The sequence below is a fragment of the Tupaia chinensis genome, unplaced genomic scaffold (genome assembly GCF_000334495.1).
Source record: "Tupaia chinensis unplaced genomic scaffold, TupChi_1.0 Scaffold000555_1, whole genome shotgun sequence".
Taxonomy (NCBI): Eukaryota; Metazoa; Chordata; class Mammalia; order Scandentia; family Tupaiidae; genus Tupaia; species Tupaia belangeri.
In genome coordinates, this window is record NW_006160067.1 from 647,474 (window position 1) to 671,198 (window position 23,725).

Consider the following 23,725-nt stretch of genomic DNA (forward strand, 5'->3'; position numbering starts at 1 on the left):
AGGGAAAGATTTTTTAAATAAGACCCCTAGAGGAGGGGCAATAATCCCCAAAAATAAACTAAATTAGGCTAAAAAGCTCCTGCACAGAAAAAGAAACAATAATCAGAGTGAAGAGACAAGCCTCAGAATGAGAGAAAATACTTTCAAACTATGGTTCAGATAAAGGATAAGTAACGAGAATATGCAGGGAATTCAAGCAGGTTACCCACTTAAAAAAATCCAATTAAAAAAATGGGCAAGTGAGCTGAACAGACAACTTTCCAGGAAGACATACAAATGGCCAAAAAGCATAGGAAAAGATGCTCAGCATCCCTTGTCATAATGGAAATGTAAATCAAAACGACAATGAGATACCATTTAACCCCAGTCAGAATGGCTATGGCCAAAAAAGAGAAAGAATGATGAGTGCTAAGAAAAGGGAACCCCCCCTACACAGTTGGTGGAAATGTAAATTAGTGCAGCCACTGTGGAAAATAACATGGAGATTCCTCAGAAACCTACAAATAGAACCACCATATGGTCTAGTAAGACCACTCCTGGGTCTTTACCCAAAGGGCAGGAAAACATTCACTCAGAAAGACACGTGTACATCCATATTTATCACAGAATTATTCACAATTGCTAAGACATGGAATCAACCTAAATACCCAAGAATGGAAGGCTAGATTTTAAAAATATGGTACATATACACTATGGAACTCTACTCAGCCAGTAAAAAGGGAAAAAAAGGAATCCTGACACTTGCTGAAAAGTGGATAGAGGAGTTAATGCTAAGCAAAAAAATAAGCCAGAGTATGAAAAGCAGACATTGTATGTCCCCTTCAACATGTTCCAAATGTCTGCACTTTCTGGCAGAAATGGAAAGGTTGGAAGATATAACAGCAGAGATGGTAAGTGAAGATATCAGAGCCTGCAAAGAAGGTGTGGGTAGTGGAACAGGGAAGAGATAAGCTCATTTAACAGACACAGCGATGGAAAGTTACCTGCAGAGGATGATAAATATGGTAATATCTTTGAATTGATTGGTATACAAGGCATAAATGCTTTGAGAAATCGATATTGTATATTGTTAAGATGTACAATAATTAAATGTAAAAATAAAATTTAAAAACCAAATTTCCACTTTAATAAAAAATTCACTCATTTAAAAAATAAGGCTTTCCTTTCCCCCAGAAAAAATAATAATATTAATAAAAATAAGACAAATGTGACATAAGTACAAAATAATGGCTTAAATTTTCAGATAACTGTTCAATCCACAATAAACAACTCTAAACACCACCTTTAAAGTAAAATAATTAAGATAAGATGCACCTGTGAGAAGAAACCCTTTTATGAAATAATTCAAAATTAATGAATCCAGAATAAATTCCAGGAAAAGCACTCATATTTTTGAGAAAGAAAGAAGTGAGGTTTGGTTGGTCAGTTAGTTGTGGAGGAAGGTTTGAATCATGGAGTAAAGCAATATTCACACACATGCTGAAACTTGGATGATGTAGCCTCCTCTGTGAAGATAAATTTAAACTGGAAATGGTGCACTTTTTGTATGTAAATGTCCTAATTTAATATTCACTTTATTGTGTTAATAATGTTCCTCCCCGAGATGTCTGTGCCCTAATCCCTGGGACCTACAAGGTTTAAGGTTGTTCATCAGTTGACCTCAGAATAGACTAGCCTGGATTACTCGGTGAACTCAATGTAACCACTTAAAAGTGAAGGAGAGGAGACCAGCAGGTAGCGTGGTGGTTAAGGCACTGGACACTCCCGCATGGCCAACTGCAGTTCAAATACCGGAACTGGTGGCTTGCTTTCTCACTTTCTCTCTTTCTCTCTGTTTATCCTTCTCTGGTCAAATTAAAATAAACATGAATGAATAAAATAAAATAATTATTAAAATAAAAAGAAGACGTGAAGGAGAAGGACAGAAAGGGAGGCCCAAACCAAGGAAACTGAAATGTTGTTTCTGGTTTGGAAGACCGAGGAAGGGTCACTCAGCCAAGGAATGCAATTAACCTCTAGCAGGTGAGAAAGGAAAAGAAACACATTCTTGCCTAAATCATCCCCAGTGAACACAGCCCTGCTAACATCTGTATTGTAGTTCAACGATACTCGTTTCAAATTTCTGACCTCCACAAATGAAAGGTAATAAATGTGCTTTGTTGTAAACCACTACATTAATGGTATTTTGTTACAGCAGCAGTAAAAACACTAATGCAGATATTAAAGACCACATACATTAATGTAATTGAATGGTGATATTTGATAGAAATTCAAACACAGGAAGATAGTCCATCTCTCACAGTACCGACTGGTTTATGAAGCTAGTCACAAAGAAAAGAATCTCAAGCCTTCAAAAGTGTTTGTACGTCACATGGCTTGTTTATTGTGGTTGTATATGTGTTTCCTTCATCAGTGTTTCATCATTGCCTGTCTATTACCCTCCTCTCTCCTTATATGTAGCACTGAAACTAACACAGGGACCTGTCTGTACCTCCAGATAACGGCGTACTTGCACTTCATGCCATCAATTATCACTTGCTGGTTTTCAAGAATGCTTTCCTTGTCTCCAAGTCAAAATCCATATTTGTAGCTGACAAGTAAAGCTATTTTCTAGGCGTGGCCTTGTTTTGTTCATTTGCTCTAGGAAACTATTCCTGGAATAATTGGAATCCATTGTGTGTATGGAAGATTATCGTGAAATGGCCCCCAATTAGGGCTTGGCATTATTACATGTGCATGAAGCAAAGTGTAGCCTAAGGACATCCGCCCATAGGAGCTAGGGAGGAAAAGAAAGGAAGATGAGGGCATGTTGGTCTAGTGCCCAGACACAGCCAGGCTCTCTATAGCCATGTGAAAAGGGAGCTCTGTGTGAGTTAAACAAGCTATTTCTACGACATCTAGGCACCTAGTAAATGTTTTCATTTGTTCTAATTACCTAAAATTCAAACTATGCCAATGCAGAGAGACCATCTTGAGGAAAGCAAATGGACTTGTGTCTTTTCCTTCTATTCGGCATCTCACGGGGGTCATTTTAAGCCCTCTGTAATATTCCTCCGAGGAGGCATGCTCTTACTCTAGACAGTAACCTGTAACATTATGTCATGTTCAGGTGGTTTGTGGTCCTGTTGGGAAGTCTTATTAATCATCTAGGTTCCACAAAATACCATTTCTCAAGTTGGCTTGAATATAAAGGTTGTCAGAAAATGACCTGAACAGAAACATTCTGTCCCTTTCCTGCGCCTCACCTCCCACACATGCCTACTCTTTTTTCCCATAAACATCTAGAATGTGCACGTTAAAACCCTCTCTCCATCTCTTTTCACCCAATGAAAAATGCATCAAATTGAAAATGTTAGTATCTTCTATAACCAAGTGCCCACATTCATTCCATATGCAATAAATGGTGAACCCTGAGAGAGTTCCCATTCTAGAGTTTGCGAGAAGAGAACAGTTTTGTGACAGCTGGCTGTAAGCGCATTCTTTCCAGCATCCCTCTGACCTTTACAGAGACAGGCATTTCGGTAGTAATGAAATCCTTAGTCTCTATCGACAGGAAAAGACTCCATGGATGACAATTTTTATCACATAGTAAATTGTCCCAAATGCAGCTAACATAGCAGTAGTTTTGTCAAGTAGAAGTCTCAAAATGGAGCTTAAGCTGCCAATAAAATCTTTAAAAATAAAATGAAGTAAGAACAGCAAAGCCATCCTTGGCATATATCTGGCTTTATGCCATCTCCCCTGAAGTTCAAATACTAAAAGATGCTTTATGCCAAAATAAATTGTTCCCTTGCCAAGCGTGGAGGCTCAATGTCAAACCCTATTTCCTTCATAGGCCTCTATGAGCGTCCATTGAAAAGTCAGTCTAACCTCACTCCATTAGTATCTCCCATACTGTAGCCAACACTGGTTACTTATAGGTATGCCTTTCCTTCTCTATTAAACCTCACCTTTCTTCATCCATCTTACACTTGGAACATTATTCTGCCTCTTTTTAGAGCCCTAAAGATAAATCATCACTTTATCTGATTTCTTTTATAGGTTGTCTTAGTCAGAATTGGGGTAAGTACCTTGGTGTCCTTAACTAGCCAATGCTAAGTTTCATTCCCTTTCATTAGAATATCATGCATTAGTCTTTTGTCTTCTAGCTGATATATATAATCTACATAACACTAGTTTTATTTTTCTGTTGCTAGTGAATATAGAAAAAAAGTTCAATCATACCTGTCATGAGAAATTTCAACTAAAACCTAGATATCTTTATACTTTGAGGTTTGTGCTGATGGCCTTAAGATCCCAGGAGTTTCCAGAGAGACAATATAAGAATTGTCTGGAAACAAATGTCTCCAAGTTAGTAACAGAGCTGAAGCAGACATTCATCCCTAATTTTTTTTTTTTGAGTTTTTGTTATAAGGCATGTGCTCTTCAGAGATAGAGGGAGAAAGACAAAGTGAAAAATCATCCCAAGTGATGGCCATGCTGCAATCCCTTCTCCTTCATTCGCCTCTCAGGATTTTCAGCAATCCTACACATGCACCCAGCATGTGGGCATCAAGTCCAGGACTTGAACCCCTCAGTCAGACATGTGAGATCCAGCCACTCCTACCACTGCACCACTGGCTGGGCTGGCCTTCATCCATATTACCTCTGATCAAAATAATATGGAGCAGAGATAAAACTCTGACACGACCAACTGATGTTACAGTGAGAAAGGTGACTGTTGCCTTTGTGGTTATTATAATCGTATATGCTTTCTTCGAAATTAGACTTTTAGCTGGGCAAGGGGAATCTTTACTGAGTTCCCATGGTTCAGTTGACCATTAGTCATATTGCTCAGGTTTCCATGAGCCAGAGAGAGTTCTGTCTTTATTGTCCAGAGTTGAAGTACCCACAGCTATGGCTCCTAAACAAAGGGTCCTGGTATTACTGCAAATATAGGATATGTTTAAGGATATCTATTTTTAGAGTCCTGTTTTGTGGAGTAATTTAGTGTCTGCTTTAAAAAAATTACTTATAAATGACTTGGTGCAAGATGCATTTATAGCAGTGTTATATTTGTTTCTGTTTCTCCCATAGCACTTCCTATCTAGTGATACTTCAGTGTATGTTAGATAAATGAACAGGCATATACAAATAGTGTTAGCTTTTTCTTACTAAAACCAGTATTTTCATACACATCACCGAGCATCTATCATCATTTGACCTAGTTGCCTTAATTATCACTTCTTTGACCTCCTTAAATAGGTTAAGTTCCCCATTTTAAATGTTGTCACAGAACTTATGTTGTTCCATTCTAAAACTCTACATAAATATAATTACTTTGTTGAATTATCAGATCAAATAATTATCTAGATTGTTTGTACCCTGGGTACAAAAATCACGTTCATCCTTACAATAAGGTGTTCATATATTATTAAATACTTATAAATGACTAAATACAAGTATAATTGGATATTCTGCAAAGTAGTGCCCAAAGAAATAGTATTTTATTTCTATATTTGTTTGGAGATATTTTTAGTCTTTTAAATTTAATTAGGTAATACATTTGTACTTAATGCGATGTGTTGTCACACCTGCATGAAACCTTGGCAGGAGAAAAGCTAACTTGCTACCAGGGTATGTAATCCTCAGGAGCTATTCTGAAGTATTGTCTTCAAACTTCAGCTTCCCATCATCTGCATCCAATTTTGTAACCAGACTAGATGATGTTATAATCTCCAAATACTTAGTGCTTGTTTGTGCTTCTGTGAACTACTTCAAATTCCTTGTGGAATGGGGAAGTAAATAAATAACTAATGTTATTTAGATAAATCCTTGGGTGCCCTTGTCGCCTCTGCTTTCCCTGCTTTCTCTCTTTGCTAACCTCTAAGGTTTAGCTCAAATACCTTCTCCTCCATGAAGAAGCTTTTCCTGATATTCAGCCCACACCACCCCTGGAAAACAAAGCAGAATGAATCACTCATTTTTTTTATGCTTCCACAGCTCGAAGATACTTCTATATTTTATCTTATCCTATTATGGTCCATTATTCATCAGTCTCACTCTTGCTCTGTAAGTTTAAGGAGCTCATGAAACAGGAATGGATAGCACCTGTCCCAGGGCAAGCAGGACTTAGACCAGTGATGAGCACGTAATGGGCACAGTTATCTCGGGTCTTCTGCTTCAGGGTCTTACAAAGCTGCACTGGAGGTGTCACCAGGGCTATGTTCATCCAAGACTCAAGTGGGAAAGATCTTCCCAGTTCACCAGGTTGTTAGCAGTATTCCATTTCTGGCAGGCTTAGCTGAAGGGCCTCAAGTTTCTTGCGGGCTGTTAGCTGGAGACAGCCCTCAATCTCTCAATATGTACCCCTTCCATACAGCAGCTCATGGCAAGGTAACTCATTTCTTCAAAGCCAAAAGGGAGCAAAAATTGATACTCAGCATGGTGGGCATCATGACAACCTTGTATTCCCAAATGAATCCTTTCACCTTCACGACAGTCCACTGGTTAGAAACAGGTCATGTCCTGCCCAGACTCAAGGTGGAAGAATCCTGGGAATGACCCTGGAACTGTGCCAAAGCTTCCTTGGAATAGCAGGAACATGGGGCAGAGGAGAAGGTTCTAGAGCCCAAATGGTACAACACAATGTATCCATTCGAATCAGACCAAAACAAAGATGCATAAAGAAAACAAGTTTTGGTCTCCTTGTATGGTGCTCATATTTGTGTAATCATGCAAACCTCAGCTATAAAGAGCAAGCAGTTTTCATTCCTTACTGTGAGGGTAAATCATTATTCCTTAATCAGATGTCTTCTTAAATTCTGTATTATGGCTAGGTGATGGTGCAGTGGCCATGTAACAGGGCTCACATGGGAAAGATACCAAACACACATCAAGGGACTTCCTTGAGCATGCCAGGTGCATGTGTGTGCAGCTGTGATCTGGGTGGGCAAAGACTGCGATGGACTGCAGCCTGAAGACCCCACTGGGAGTGCTTGTGTCTCAGCCTCTCTATAGCTCCTCATAAAGGAATTAAACTTTAAAGTTATTTTATATTAATTTATAACTATTTTGCTTTTATTTTAGTTTTATTTCATATTTACAATTTGTATTTTTATTTATTTAATTGAATAACTTCTTAGTTTCAGAAGTGGAGTATAAGCAGCCACTTTGTCCCCTTAAATACCAGTAAGTAGTCTTTTCAGAGCACAGATGAGGTTTATAACCAGAGAAATAACCATTTGTCTCCTCTTCGAGGGATCCAAACAGGCATAGTTCAGAGCCAGCCTGGCACTAAAGAGCTGGACCACCCAGATGCAGGAAACTCAGTCCTGGGTGAGACCACTAGCTCAACAGTAAGTCCTGTGCACACAGGGCTGGGTCCCACATGGGAAACTGAGGTTCAAATCCTGGCCTGAAAACCACACTAAGTGTGGATGGCTTGAAAACCACACTAAGTGTGTGCACTTGTGTCTCCAAAGTCCTAAGAGCTTAGAAAAATGGAGAAAGAGGACTACAGCGTGGCCATGCCCCATGGGGCAGTAAGTCCTGTGCACACAGGGCTGGGTCCCACATGGGAAAGTGAGGTTCAGATCCTGAAAACCACACTAAGTGTGGGCACTTGTGTCTCCAAAGTCTAAGAGCTTAGAAAAATGGAGAAAGAGGACTACAGCGTGGCCATGCCCCATGGGGGTTGCTTTCTGTCTCTCTCTCTCTCTAGCAAGCACTTGTGTCCCCTCTGGCAATGTGCAAAAGGAAGGGAGGAAGAGAGGAAGGGAGGATGTGAAAAGGGAAGAAAGAAAAGGGAACGAAGAGAGGAAAGAGGGAAAAGAAGCATGATCCTTTGGAAAAGCACTGCTACTCGCTAATCCCAATCACACCTTTCAAACAAAACATTTGTGCCTGAACAGAAAGTGCTGTGTACCAGGCAAGTGTAACCACCACTGATACACGACTTTAATATTTGTGTTAAACCTCAAAACCTTCAAATATTTCAGGAAAGAGTCTGAAGTCCAAACAAAGGCAGCTTTTGTTAAGATAAGTTTCCTTAGGTGGGATTTTTGATTTAGGACTTTTAAAATAAGGTATTTTCCCTGGAAACCTCTTACCAAGGCAAACGCAAAGGTAAATATTCCTTCAGATATGACTATAAATAGAAATAAAGTCAAGTTGCTCCTAAATAACTGTTGCATTTTGAGGTATATGATGCAGGTAAACAATGCCTGATGAAATGTGTGTGTGTGCGTGTGTGTGTGTGTGTGTGTGTGTGTGTGTTTTAATGGTAATTTAAAGGTCTTCATGTCATCTGAAAATATTAGATTAAAATTAATTAACTTCTTCATGATGTACCAAGACAATTTAAAAATCCAAAGAGTTTTTTCCTTTGTCCCTGACTATTGGGATTATGTTTATATTTTTAAAAATAATTGAAACACAAAATCAGTAGTTGCAATTACACTCAGTTTAGACAAGGAAGCCTGCTTTGACTTGGAACTCTCGCATAAACTAATCTGATTTTATCATAGTCCTCCTCTGACAAGCAGAGAGGAAAAATTGAAGTTAAAAAATCTCAAAGCCATTCTCTCTTCTAATAGTCCTGCTTTTGGCCATTGGTATATTTTACACCAACAGTTATCTTGGAAATACTTAAACAGAATCCTCTAAAATATGTAAATATTTATGATTTATGACACTTAAAAGGTATCCTACACTTGCACTTAAAACCTTATTTGATGAAGTTCATGACTCACACTTGCAGTAACGGGGTGATAAGCAATCATTTTATTTATTTGTTTGTTTCTTTCACTTTTTCCCCAGGTAAACTTTCCTTTCCTGTGCTTGCCTACCCTTTCAAATTAAATGTCTTGAATGGAGTTTTCCTTAGAACACTTTCAACATCAGATTCCTTCATGCATTCTGATATAAGATAACTGGTATAGGGTTTTTTTTCCTCCCTCTCCCTAAAGCCTTTCCAATATAATTCAAAAGAGAGCACTCACCAATGCCCATGTGAGTCATTGCTTACTTGGCATCATCATTGTAGGGCATAAAAATGTGGGTGCATGTAAACAAATCTTCAAAATAAAGATGCCCAAATGGTTTGTTATTCACGTATCAGAAACCATTTCTTCCTGTCCTTAAAAGAGAAAGCAGTCCTTTGCATATACTTGCTATCTGCTTCAATACCCAAAGCCAAACTGTAGAACTTAACATAAAGCCAGGGAAAATTAGTCCTAATTGAATGGTCTTTGGTATACAAAACAAGAGCAATGCTTGCCACTCATTTTATAAATGAGAAGTTATATGGGCCACCTGTGGAGAAGCATAACCTAATTCTTTTCCTATTTTAAAGTTATTTAGACCGCATATTCCTAAAGAAAAGAAATCACTAACTGATACAGCATGAAATTGCCCTGGCTCTAAATAAATTGCATGACTAGCAAGTTAGGTTTAACAACACTTAAGCGCTCTTAGTCACCCCTCAAGATCAATACCGGAAATGAAGCAATTTTGAGAAAATGAATCCTATTTAACTTACAAAGATAGAATTTATGAGGTCTTAGTAGAACATGGTACTTCGAAATTGATAAATGCACGTGTAGTTAAGGTGACCAAACACTTCACTTTGTAGCTCCTGCTCAGAGCATCCCTTTTCACCCTCGCATTGCCCATGTCGAGTATATGGTCAACTGTTTCCAATTGTCAAGGTTTTCATGACAGCAGTCGGCAAAGGCTATAGAACTCTTAGGCAACAATTAGAACATCTCTGTTTTTGTGAACTGCTTCTTAAGATGTTCAATTGCCAACCTTTAAATAGAGTAGCATAAAATGTCAAAATTAGTCACCAAGGTATCTACGTGGAGAACCTTTTCATGAATATGGAAATGAAAGCTTTTAATACCGATCTAACCAGTAATCTTCCTGGCCCAGAACTGTTCTCGTCATGGATGTTGAGGCAGATGTTACGAAGTGGCAGCTTCGGCGCTGAAAAAAAATCCCATAGGTACTTCTTGAAAGGATCTAAACATTCTGAAATTGGCAGATTTCATATAAAAATATAGAGTTTCAGCTTTTTTAAAAAAAGCCAAATATCGGGCAACATTGACCCAAATTCCCACAGGGTAATCACAGGCAAGACCTAGCTAGCAGCTGCCTTTTCTTACCTAGGACGCTTTCTGGCATATGACAGTCCCCCATCATTATTCTATGCCCAAGCTCCTCTACTCATTAAATTACCAGCCTGGCTCCCAGAGGCATTTGAATTTTTGCTACTCCAGGGTTTGAAAATGAGAGCAGTCGTCATCACGTTTGCTTCGTGTCCTAACACTACTGTCCTATTACTGCCTATTTTGCCAGGCCTTAGGTTAACTCTGTGATATTTCTTGAACCTGTTAGTGGCACTTCTTCCTTTTAAATTTTGTTCCTCTTAAAGTGGAGTGCTCCTTACGGCTCTATCATGACTATTTTACTTGCCTCATTATCCGTGGACAAATCCAATCATATCTCGTGCCTCAATTCTTTGTAAATTTCTTAAATTTCTATCTCTATTCCAGACCTCTTTTCTGACCCCCGGGTCAATATATCAAACTCCATAGATGCCAGTTCCACTGAAACACTCTACAGATACTACTAACTAAATAGGGCAAAAACACACCATCCTTTTCAAAACTGCCTGCTTGCTTATGCTCATCTCAGGGCATGACTGGCTACCTGATAGAAATACCTGACAGCTCTCTTTTAACCCACACCCTGTTGTATTGATTCTACATTCATATCTTTATTGTGTACCTATGGAGTTTGACATTTTCTTAATCAATATTCTTATTACTTACCAACCTGTACACATTCTTTGAGTTATTTTCCCTGCATGTAATCTCTCAGCTCTCTAGTCTACTCCTGGCATGCCACAAGCATGAACCTTTCAAATAATAGATGTAATTACTTTATACTGTCTACTTTATCCTTCTGCTTTAATTCATTGAATTCAGGATGAAAATCAAATTATCTGAGCATAAAAAGTCATTTACAATGCACTGCTGGTCAGCCTCAAGCCCATCGCTCTTCTATCTTGTTATATAAAATAATTCTCTGTGAAAAGTATGTCACTTTAGGCTTCTGACTATGATGAGGATTCCTCCATTCCACACAGAGGCAAAACTACTTTCTGAAGTCTCAAGTAACTTTTATCTATAGTAAGCCCTACTACCGTGCTCATGTCAACATCAGGTACTCCTGTGCTACATATCCCTCCACCATATTGTACATGATTGTATGCACCTGGTTTGCTTATTTACTTACCTGACTCCCAACCAAACTGAAAAAGTCCTAGAAGACAAAAATGGTTAAATAAAGATATAGATATATACACATATATATGAACATACATACACATGCACACACACATGTGAATATATCACATATACACACACGAATATATACATGTGTACATATACACAAACATGAATATGTATACATATATACACATATATGAATATATATGTGTGCATATATACATATATTGATATATACACATGTACATATATACACATATGTGGATATATATGTACGTATATATACACACACATATACATATACGCTTGTACATTTTATATATATATGTACAAGTATATATATTCATTCTTTAAATTTAATTAACCATAGGATATGTGTGCTTGCCAGAGAGAGAGAAACAGACAAAAAGAAAGAGAAAGAGGGAAAGTAAAACATCACCCATGACCATGCCACAATCCTTTTTCTTCCATCCTACTCTCAGGATTTAAAAATGCATGCACACATAACCAGTGTGTTTTGCAAGCTGCTGAGCCCAGGATTCAAACAGTACAGTCAGCCAGGTGGAATCCAACCACCTTAATCACATCACCTAGTTGGCCCTATATTTTAACTGAAAATACCACAGTGCCTGGAACACCAGCACTCAACACAGGTAAATATTTTTTTAATTACGTACTTATTTTATTCAATATTCTTATTTTTCAATTTGCTATAGATATATGTGCTCACCAGAGAGAAAGAGAAAGAAACAAGCCACCAGGTCTAGGATGTGAACTGTGGTCACCCAAGTGGGAGTCCAGTGCCTTAACCACCACGCCACCAGCTGGCTCCCAGATAAGTATTTGTATATGATTGAATGAATTTGTCTAGTTCAGTGGTTGCCATAGCTTGAATATGTCCCCCTACGCCTGAAATTCATGCGTTGGTACTTGATTGTCCTGTCTGTATTGTAAAGGTGTGAAGTAGAAACTTCATTCACTCTGGAGTCCCAGAGTGAGGCCCAAGGGGCAGTGACCACTTGTGGAGACCGCAACACAGAGGCAACAATCTCTTAACTAGATCCATGCTGTCTTATGACACCCAGTGAGTCCGAGCTTTCATGGAAAGAGAATGGTTCTCACAAGAGCTAGTTATTAAAATAGAATCAGTAAAGGGACCAGCCGTTAGTGTAATGGCTGTGTCACTGAACTCCTATGTAGTCAAACGTGGTTCAAGTCCTGGACCCAGTGGCTTAAACTCACGCCGGGCGCATGTGCATGCATGCCCAAGATCCTGAGAGGAGAATGGAGCAGAAGGAATTGCAGCGTGGCCATCCTCACTGGGGAGGGGTGATTTCTCACTTTCTGCCTCTCTGTCTCTGTCTCTCTGGCGAGTACACACGCCCTATAGCAAAAATCTCTTAAAAAAAAAAAAAACAGAATCAGTCATGATCTCATGAACGAACTCTCTCTCTCTCTGCACACAACCACCATCCTCTGTGCTCCCCTCAGCCATGCTGTAGGCCTAGAACTTCAGACTTTGCAGCCACCGCAATTGTGAGTTTGTAGATGAGCTTCTATCTTCTTTATTAAATGACCCAGGCTCAGGCATTTTGGTTTTTCTGGGGGGTTGTTTATTTTTTGTTTTTTGGGGTTTTTTTGAGAGGTTTTTGCTATAGGGCGCATGCGCTCGCCAGACAGACAGAGAGAGACATAGAGACAGAAAGCGAGAAATCACCCCTCAGGGGGGATGGTCACGCCGCAATCCCTTCTCCTCCATTCTCTTCTCGGAATCTTGGGCACCCACGCACACGACCGGGTCCAGGATGCGAACCGAGGTCAACTACATGGGAATCCAGCGACATAGCCATTATGCTAACTGCTGGTTCCCAAAGCAAGAAATCACCCCCCACGGGGATGGCCACACCACAATCCCTTCTCCTCCATTCTCCTCTTGGGATCTTGGGCACGCACACACACGCGCCAGCTCTGAGTTTTAAGCCACCGGGATGGGAACCGTGGTCAACTACACGGGAGTCCAGTATTTCTGTTAGCAGCGCAAAAACAGATTAAGACAGTGGTCTTTGAAAACGGGTGAAACTTAATTGATTATACAGCCAATATACCCAGCCTCTGGAAATGTGGGTGTAGTGAGAATTCTCTATTTTAAAAGAATTCTTTTCCCAATATTACTTCTTTGAAATTTCAGGAGAAGGGGCTGGTGTCTTTACTTGTGTGATAAGTTTTGGTGATGACATTGTTGGATTCCTGATACATACCAAAAGTTTTTTGTTGGTTTGTTTGTTTGTTTGTTTGAGAGGTTTTTCACTATAGGGCATGTGCACTTGCCAGACAGACAGAGAGAGACAGAGAGACAGAAAGCGAGAAATCACCCCCCCAGAGGGGATGGCCATGCCACAATCCCTTCTCCTCCATTCTCCTCTCGGGATCTTGGGCACGCACGCACATGCGCCTGGCATGGGTTTTAAGCCACCAGGTCTGGGACGTGAACTGCGGTCTACTTCGTGGGAGTCCAGCGACATAGCCATTACAGTGATATATCTCATATTCATTTTCAGTTATTGTTATTGATGGTAGAACCCTAACTAGTTTGATCTTCCCTTGTGTAAGCTGATCAGTTTATGTCATGTTAGTTTCTCAACAGTGTCACCTCTGGCCTTAGAGTAATTATGAAATCTATAACTTTGGATGGTAAACCTATATTTAAATTTTTTTTCTCAATCAGTATTACTTTCATCCAATATTATACTGGAGACTCTAGCTAGTACAACAGTGAAAGAGGATTAAAAAGAAGAAGAAAAGGGACCAGCAGATGGCACAATGGTTATGTTGCTAGACACCCACATAGTCAACTGCAGTTCAAGTCCCAGACCCGTTGACTTAAAACTCATGCTGGGTGTATATGCATGTGTGCCCAAGATCCCAAGAGGAGAATGGAGGAGAAGAGACTGCGGCATGGCCACCCCCCCAGGAAGGGTGATTTCTTGCTTTGTATCTCCAGTGAGCACACACACACACCCTATAGTAAAAATCTCTCTCTCTCTCTCTCTCTCTCTCTCTCTCTCTCTCTCTCTCTCAGAAAGACACAAAAATTTTCACTAATAATTATTTGTCTAGAAAACCCAAAATAAATAACTAGAAGTAAGAGCATTTCTGGACACACAATTAATATGTAAATCATCAGCTGTGACCCAGTCACTAGCTGTAACAACTTTAACAATGTAATCTTTGAAGAGGGATTTTTACCTAGACCTCAGTCATAGAACTCCAGTAAGGAGTGAAATGGGAAAGAACCAGCCTCTCTCGGACTCCTCAGTCTAGGTTCTTAGTCATTGTCTCTGCCGTGGCAATCAAACTTTGCAGATGTAATTAAGAATTCTGAATTGGAGCGATCATTCTGGATTACATAAATGGGCCAAATGTAATTATTTGGGTCCTCATAAGAGGAGGGAAGCAGGAGCATTAGAAACAGAAAGACAATTGTAAGGACAGAAGCAAATACTGGAATGATGTGCTTCAAACAGGAAAGGAGGAGCTGAACAACACAAGCACCTCCTGAAGCTAAAAATGGCAGGGACAGATTTTCTACTTGAGCCCCCAGAAGATGCCAGCCTTGAAGAAATCCTGAATTCAGCCTAACAAAACTGACATTCTTCTTTCCTCCAAAACTGTTAAAGAGTAAATTTGTGTTGTTTTAAGCCACTAAATTTGTGGTAAATTTTACAGCAGCAATAAAAATTTAATATGCCTAGTTTTCTCTTATAAAGTGTGTTGAAAAAAAACTTGAGTAGTTTCAACCTTACTATGTAAAAATTACGTTAAGCTCTTAGAATGATGTCATGATCTTATTTTAATTAATAGTTTAATGTTAACTAATTTGACATTGCATAAATAATCATGTAAATGGTAACTAATATTAACTTGGTATATAAAGAGACTCTCAAAGCAATATCATATAGACTTTGGAGCCAATATCACTGGGCTCCTCTCTTTGGTTGAGTGCTTATTACCTGAATGACTTTGTGTGTATTATTTAACTTCTATAAGCCTCAGTTTTATACCACTAACTACCCTGTAGTAATATGAAAATTTAAGGGTTTTTTTGAGAGGTTTGTTTGTTTGTTTGTTTGTTTTGTTTTGTTTTGTTTTTGCCGTGGGCACATGCGCTCACCAGACAGAAAGAGACAGAGAGACAGAAAGCGAGAAATCACCCCCCAGGGGGGATGGCCACGCCGCAATCCCTTCTCCTCCATTCTCCTCTTGGGATCTTGGGCACGCACGCACACACACCCAGCGTGAGTTTTAAGCCACCAGGTCTGGGACTTGAACTGCGGTCGACTACATGGGAGTCAGCGACATAGCCATTACGCTAACTGCTGGTCCCGAAAATTTAAGTTTTAATAATGAAAATCTATACATGCAAACAAATGAAATATTTTATGTGTCATGGAATATTTTAAGAACTTTCTACCTATGAATTCAGTTACTATTTATAAAAACTCTAGCAAGTGGGTACTATTGTTATTCCCATTTTACAGAAGATCAAACTGAAGTATTTTAATACTAGCTGAGGTGACACAACTAGTATGTAGCAGAGCAAGGATTCTAAACCAAGGAGTCCGGTACCATAGTCCATACTTTGCAATAATATGTCCCTTAAAATTTATGTGTCAAGCTATTATAATGGTTTTTAAAGGAAACACATTTGTTTCCATTATCACATTGGAGTACAGGACTTTGGGGAGGAGATTAGTGATTTGGTGGTCAGGTTGGGCCTCTATGATTGTATCCTGGTAGGTATATAAGGAGAGAGAATGAAGACAAACATTAGACCATGCTCCTCTTTGCTCAGAGTCCTGCCCTCCATCACTCTGCGATGCCTTTGGACTTTCTAGCTACTATAACCATGAGTCAAATAAACCTCTATGTTTACAAATTACCCAGTCTCAAGTATTTATGTTTAGCAAAGCAATACAGACTAAGAAATATGTATACTAGAACAGGGCTGTGTTGCTATAGATACCTGAAAATGTAGAAGTGGCTTCGGAATTGGAGGAGGGATAGAGCCAAAGAATTTGGAGTTGGGCTGGCTCTGTGGCCTGAAGGTTAAGGCAGCTAGGTCCCCTGTGGCTAACCATGGGGTTTGGATCCCAGACCCAGAAGCCTGAGAAATGCACTGGGCATATGTGCATACATGCCCAAAAATCCCAAAGGGAAGGAGAGTTGAAGAAGGGATTGTGGCATGACCACTCCACTAGGGAGTGTTTTTTCCTCTCCCTCTATCTCTGTCTCTGTCCCTCTCTGACAAGTGAATGTAACCACTAGTAAAACAAACAAAAATTGAATTTGAAAAAGGTTAAAAAAAAAAAAAGCATAGATTCTGGTAGAGCATCAGAATGAAATAAACTGGAACTTTTTAGAGATTAAACAGTAATGATCAGAATCCTGATAGAAATATGGATATTAAATGCCCATTGGAGGATATTTCTGAGGAAAATAAGGAATATCTTATTGTAAACTGAAGAAAAGGTCATCTGTGTTATACCATAGCAAGGAGTTAGACTGCAAAAATGTTTATGTCCTGAAGCTTTGTTGAACACTGAATTTAAGAATCATGAAGCTCTGACAAATAAAATTTTGGAGCAAAATATAGAAGGAGCTGTTTCACAGACTCACTGCTGGAGTTCACCTTGAGTCTCAGATGAAAGTTTGGACTTGAGAGTTGGTGCTGGAATGAGTGAAAACTTCTGGGTCCATTCAGATGATTTTGTAATGTGAGAAGTACATAAAATTTGGGGGTCAGGAGTAGAATGCTATACCTTGAATATGTCCCTCATAAATTTATGTGTCAAGCCACTATAACAGGAGAAAAAAGGAAAACATCGATCTCGTCATTGTGTTGAAAGAAGGGAATTTGAGAGGAAATTAGTGATTGGGCCGTTAGGATGGGCCCCCATGATTGATTTCTCAGGGATTTATAAGGAAAGGGAATGAGACCAGAAGAAGAGAAAGAAATGTACATTAATACAGACCATGCTCTACTCTGCTCAAAGTTCTATCTTTCAACATTTGTATGACGCCTTTAGACTTTCCAACTACCATAATCATGAGTCAAATAAACCTCTATGTTTATAAATTACTCAGTCTTCAGTACTTCTGTTTAGCAACACACTAACAAAGACATTACTTAACTACTTCATTAAACTCAGACCAGTGCCCATAAAATGAGAATAACTAGTTAAGTATTCAAATTTTTTGCATCGGAGTTTAAGAGTCTTTTACCTTTTTCATCTCATCCCATTTCAAATAAAATACTTCCAGAACTACAATGTTCTTTGAATAATTTCTTCTGGGTTGATCTCTAAGGTCCTCCTAGGATCAAATAATCTATTAAATAGTCACTGTTGGTCTTCAGAAGTATTAGGTGATCAGAGTTCTTGCTCCAAGGAAATAAAACTACTGTGTGTCCAACATTCTGGCTAACTGACCACTTCTATCTCCTTCAGGCCACTGAATCTATAATTAAACTACCCAGGAAAAGATTACTTTAAAAAAGAACCTATTTAAAATATCTTTGTTGTAAAGAATAAAAACTATTGTTGTTGGAGAAAACATTTGGTTATAAATTAATCTCAATCTCTCTCTTCTGAGACTGTGTTTTGTATGTTTATATCACAGGTCAAAGATTTTGTTTTATTACAAGGTACAGAAAGGAAAATTCGACTATCCCTAAAAGGTTTTAATGTGATTGTTTTTGCATTTCATTTTTATCTTCAAAGAAACTAAGAAAATATTTCTAAAGAAAGCCATCGATGTCTTCCAATTTACCTAAAGCATTTACATTTTCAGAGTGGCTCTTAATTTAGCCCCGGGTGTTCCTATTAATTTTCATTGCCGAGAGCAAGCCTGTCAGTGTATATTAACACCTGACCTACAAAGGGAGTACTGCGGCCGGACTCCAAGATTAGTCACTGCACCTGGGGAACGCAGTTGTGCTTTGCTGTTGGCCTCCGTTCGGAAAGATGCACATGCTTTGATTCTTAATGCAACACACTTACGAACAAATTCTTCACCAAGAGCAGTGAAACTTCAATAATTTTCAGAAGGACTTTTCAGGTAGCCTCAGCTTTTTAGCCACCAGTGGTCTCTGATAGATGAAACACTCCTTCCCAAATACAATGCTTGAAAAAGAATAATGATGTGAAGGGAGGGATCTTTTCCTAAAGATGTGTGTGTTTAACCCTTTTATCAAGATCTTTAAACCTAATATCCTCTAAAGTTTAATTATCACAAGTGAGAACTTAAAACCTCAGTTTGGGGGAACCAGCAGTTAGCGTAATGGCTATGTTGCTGGACTCCCATGTAGTGAACCGCGGTTCGCGTCCCGGACCCGGTGGCTTAAAACTCACGCCAGGCACGTGTGCGTGCGTGCCCAAGATCCCGAGAGGAAAATGAAGGAGAAGGGATTGCGGCGTGACCATCCCCCCTGGGGGGTGATTTCTCGCTTTCTGTCTCTATGTCTCTCTCTGTCTGTCTGGCGAGCGCACACGCCCTATAGTGAAAATCTCTCCAGGAAAAAAAAAAACAAAAACAACCTCAGTTTGGCTTATCTGCCTCTCAACTTCTAGCCTACAAGCTAAATACTGTATTTTACTCTTTGTTGTACCTCAAGCACTAAGTGTAGCAGATGGTAGAACCACATTAGGTACTCAACTCAGTAAAAATAAAGAAAAACCTGCCATTAACTAGTCCTGTGATCTCAGACTAGTTACTATACATCTTAAGTTTTCTCTTCTGCAAAATGGGAATAACAGTACCTATTTGAGAGAATATCCATGAGTACAAAGTGAACTCCTAGAGAATACTTAAATTAAAAAAAAAGAAAAGAAAAGAAATGGGGGCCAGCAGGTGGTGTGGTAGTTAAGGGCACTGGACTCCCACATGACCAACCACAGTTCTAGTCCCAGACCTGGCAGCTTACTTTTTCACTTTCCCTCTCTCTTTCTCTCACTTTGCCCCTCTCTGGTCAAGAAATTAAAATAAGTAACATTAAATCATTTTAATAAAAAAGGTTAGAAAAAGTGGACAAGCCAGGTATGTAGTGGTGAAGGCACTATATCCCACATGGCTAACTACCAAGTTTGAGTGCTGGACCTCACATTTTGATAAATACGCCAAGCTCATGTGTGTGCCCAAAATCTAAGAGAAGAAAGGAGGAAAGGAGATTACAGCTTGTCCATTTCCCTAAGGGGGTTCTCTCTCTCCTTCCTTCCCCTAAAGAGTATAAGCGCCCTATAGAAACTAAAAAAAAAGTTCTTATCCCGAGTATCTGTCAGATATTGGTTTATATTCTTCCTAATTAAACACAGACTTACATCTCTCCAACAAGATTTTGGTTGGCTTCACTTCTTTTCTTTTTCCTTTCACTAGAAAATTCCTAAAAGCAATAGTTCCTATCCTGCATTTCTTTTTCTTCAATGTGTGTTCACTTTGGGGGCCAGCAGGTGGCTTAGTCGCTAAAGTGCTGGACTCCCACATGGGTGACTGTGGTTCAAGTACCAGACCTGGTGTCTTGAAACATGCTGGATATGCATGCATGCGTGCCCAAAATCCCAAGTCAAGAATGGAGGAGGGATTATAGCATGCCCATGCCCCTGGGGGGGGGGGTGATTTCTTGCTTTCTTTCTCTGTCCACTTCTTACTTAGTTCCTATAATCTATTTCATGGTCCTGATTGTCTATGAAAACTTTTCTACCTGGGCTAATAAATGACCTTCTGGATACATATGTTCATTTTACACTGTTAGAAACACATTTCTCTTGGAATTAGCTCCACTTGGCTCTTCATCCTTGCTTTTTCAGGTCTCTCCTCAAATTTTACAAAATAGCATCTTTATCCAGAAGTCATTCAGTCTCTCATTCCTCTTACTCTGCAATCTGTCCCTTGGCAATCCTGTTTACTGTTTGTTTGTTTTTGTTTACCTTTTTGAGAGGTTTCTGCTATAGGGTGCATGCACTCACCAAAAAGACAGAGAGAGACAGAAAGACAGAACGCGAGAACTCACTCCCGAGGGGGGATGGCCACACTGCAATTCCTTCTCCTCTATTCTCCTCTCAGGATCTTGGGCACGCACACATATGCACCTGGCGTGAGTTTAAGCCACTGGGTTCGGGACTAGAACCACAGTCATCTACACAAGATTCCAGTAACATAGCCATTACACCAACTGCTAGTTCCCTCATGTACTGTTCTCTATTTCCTGACTTCTTCTTCCCAGCTTCAATACTGTATTGTGGCAGCAGATAGAGCCTGGCTGGTTCTCCTTTGCTTTTCTCTATAAAAGAGGTTGAAAGATTAAAATGTTCATCTTGGAAAGTCCATTTTGGTTATAAAGATAGAAGTCATTAGGCAAGATTTTCTAGAAATAGTCCAGTGTGACAATCTTTGATGATGCACCTTTCTAGTACTTCCATCCCTCCCTGTCTCCTGTCCCCCGTATGAGTGTGGTTCCTGCAGAAACAGCAGCCATCTCATGACCATGGAGACAAACCTTCATCCTAGGGAATGGTGGCAGAAGACACAGAGCACCCAGATGCCTGATATTGACAGAGCACTCTACAACTGAAAATTCTCCTCCCCAGACTTGCAAGAGTACATTTTTATCTTACTTAGTATCATCTAAGCAAATAAATGCTAAATTTAATATCCATGTGAATGCCTAAAAGTTTCACCTTCACCTCAAGTATATTTTCCAGATCCAACTAATTATCTTTAACATCAAAGCCAACTTCCATTCTAGATGCACTTATTTCTAGTCATGTTAATATTGTTTACATGATCATCCAAGCTTTAAATTCCTCTCCTTTCCCCCCTTTATATCTCTGATCATTAGACATATATTTTTTTCATAAAAAGTCCATACAGCTATGGCTGCCTTTTACTGCCACTTTCTCCATGCAACCCAGAGCCCTTAACATCCTAGAACTATATTGTTTCCTCCTGTCTCCCTCTTATCAAATCTTTAAGAACCAGATTGAGTCTCTTTCTTCTTTATATACTTCATTCCTAATACAAAGCAGTTCCACTAGAATTATTTAGATACAATTTTAACAACAATGAACATGGACCAAGAGTTCTTTGATTCATCAGAGGTCATTCCATCAAAATACCAATTTCAAGCATCCATTTAAAGAAAGCTGAGTTTCCTTATATTTTTATCACCTTAAACAGTTTAGAGTTTCAGATTCACATTTCATAATCTCTAGCTATTACTGACTTTTTATTGCTCTTTGAATTTCAAAAGTCCAGGAATTCGGACCTTTTAGTCAGTGGGTCTTCTCCCCAATATAACGGAAATATCACATAAAAATAGGACATTGGCACATTTGAAATTAACTTCCTGACCTGCCTCAAATTCTATTTCTTGTTTTATTCCAAACTTTTGCAGATGCAAACATCGTGAGCTGTCCAATTGCATTCAAGTTTTATATAGCCTGATCATTTTTCAATAACTTTGACCTTTTGCTTCCTGCCTCATTCATAATTTATAACTTCTGTTTAGTTATGTTTCATATATATACATTCAAGTAAACACATTTCCCTTTATTGTCAACCACTCAGAATTTCAGTTATTCCTAAACTCATACAAACAATGATGAAACTATAGACATGGATTGAAACATAGTGTTTTCCAAACTTTTAATCTGCCCCTTCACCCTCTGAAATATACCACAATGATAACAATGAATAATAAAATAGAAGACCATGTAGATAAACTCAAATGAACTCATTACCACAACCAGAAAAAAAATCTAAAAATGAATCTGATAACATGGAGAATGTTAAAGAAGTTCTTTCTATGCAATTCTTTAAAACAGTCAAGAAGATCAGAAGTTGTCTTTGGTGAGGGTCACACATCTCATAAGCCATTTCAAAGCCTTTTTTTAAAAGAGATGTTTGCTATAGGGCATGTGTGCTCACTAGAGAGACAGAAAGCGAGAAATCACTCTCCAAGGGGACTGGCTATGCTGCAATCCCTTCTCCTCCATTCTCCTCTTGGAATCTGGGGCACACACACATATATCTGGCATGAATTTTAAACTACCAGGTCTAAGACACAAGCCACAGTCAACTAGGTAGGAGTCCAGCAACACAACCGTTACACCATGTCTCAGTCTCCATTTCAACACCTTTTAACAAATAACGCTAAAGCAAAGGTTTGAACAGAAAAATTGAATTAGGGCACTGACAGTAAGTGCAAAGAATACTTCCCACATAGAATAAAAAATGTGATTTACTTCCTTTTCTGAAAAGTATGTTGTGACTTCAGGCGACAGTCACACTCAAGCTTGTCTTCACGAATGATTGTGCCATTTACTACAAGTGCTTCCGTTCGTCTGTATGTCCCTAAATGATCAGTTCATAAATGTATTCAACTGATATTGACCTAACATTCAAGGACCACACCAGATTCTGGGGACATAAAGATGGGTAAGACACAGCGGGCACCCCTTTACCTCCAGATACATACTAATACACTTGGAAAGGGTGTAATCAAATACTAACAATTGGTGTGACTAAGTTCTGGGCTGAGTGAATGATCATATAGAACACACGTAACCCCAAACTGCTAAAGAAGCTTGTTTCTCTACATGATGTCAATTTGTCAAGATTAATTTAAATTTACTCTCTTTCCTTGTTTGGTAGAAACATCAAATTTACATAGCAGTAACAATAAAGAATTGGTTGGTAACATATTTTAATCAGAGGAGAAGCACTTGTTCCTTATGAAGATTGATCTACCTCCCTGTATCGATCTATCTATCTCTCCCCTTACTTTTTAGAGGCAGGGTTTTCTTTATTCAATTCTAAACAAAAAGACTTCAAGTCTCCCTTCTACTGTTCTTTCCATACTCTTCATTTCTTCTGTCATGTAGGTTTGCTGCTCCACTGGCTTATCAGCTGCTATAGATAAGTTCACCCAAAAAATGTATCAAGAGGAAGAACATTGAATATACCATGATCTCCAAATATATATTCTCAGTCTCCTGAGGCTATTTTAGAGAAAAAAAAAATACTGACCTGATCTATATGTTATCTTCCTTGTATAAAGTTATCTATGCAGGAATTTACATACGCAGTGTCAGACATCTTAAATTAAGACAAGGATGAAGATTGTATGTTAACATTTGCAAAATGAAATTTTGTTTTTGATGATGGTGATGACAATAACAATGATCTCTAAAACAAAATATTTATTTAGGCAATGTGAATATATAATTATCACATCTGTTCACCTCTTCCTTAAAGCTTGACATATCACTCTATTCAAGTGTTAGCTCTCTCCTCTGATTCATAGTACATATGGTTTTTAACTCCTCCTTGAACACCAAAATTGGTCACACCTCCCTTCAGTTTATTTCAAACCAATGTGTATATATATATATATATAT